The sequence below is a fragment of the Myiozetetes cayanensis genome, unplaced genomic scaffold (genome assembly GCF_022539395.1).
Source record: "Myiozetetes cayanensis isolate MyiCay16 unplaced genomic scaffold, myiCay2020 scf1, whole genome shotgun sequence".
NCBI lineage: Eukaryota > Metazoa > Chordata > Aves > Passeriformes > Tyrannidae > Myiozetetes > Myiozetetes cayanensis.
In genome coordinates, this window is record NW_026086604.1 from 129,932,592 (window position 1) to 129,933,122 (window position 531).

A 531-nucleotide genomic window follows, 5' to 3' on the forward strand; every position below is an offset into this window, starting at 1 on the left:
ATATGTTTACCCCGCAGTTCCGAACGCATTTGCAGGTGATGTGGGCTTCTTCAGTTTATCCTGACTGCGCTCCTGCAGTGATGACAGCTGCTGACATAATCCTCGTGACAGGTTACACAAGACCAATGGAAAATAAACTGTCATTGCTGGCCTGTGCTGGAATGTTTGCTGACTCCACTTCACTGCTATAATTCATTCTAATTGGATATATCTAAAGGCAGCGTATCTAAAAATGTTGCAGCTATGGTTTCAACAGTATGTAGACACACTTCTATTGCAGTTATTAATCATATTATGTCTAGAAATAGCCATATAATTTTTCTGCTGATTAATATCTGCTTCCAGACACAGATTGCTTTGGAAGCAAATTTGGAAAATTTGGAAAATTGTTCTATTTTCAAATAGAAAATATTTGAATTGTTGTTACCTTGACTCAGGGGAAAAAAAAAAAAGAGCTTAGGTATGGACAAAGTTTGCAAGCATCATACAAGTTAAAGAATGCTTCCTAAAAATATGTATATTGAAACTTTT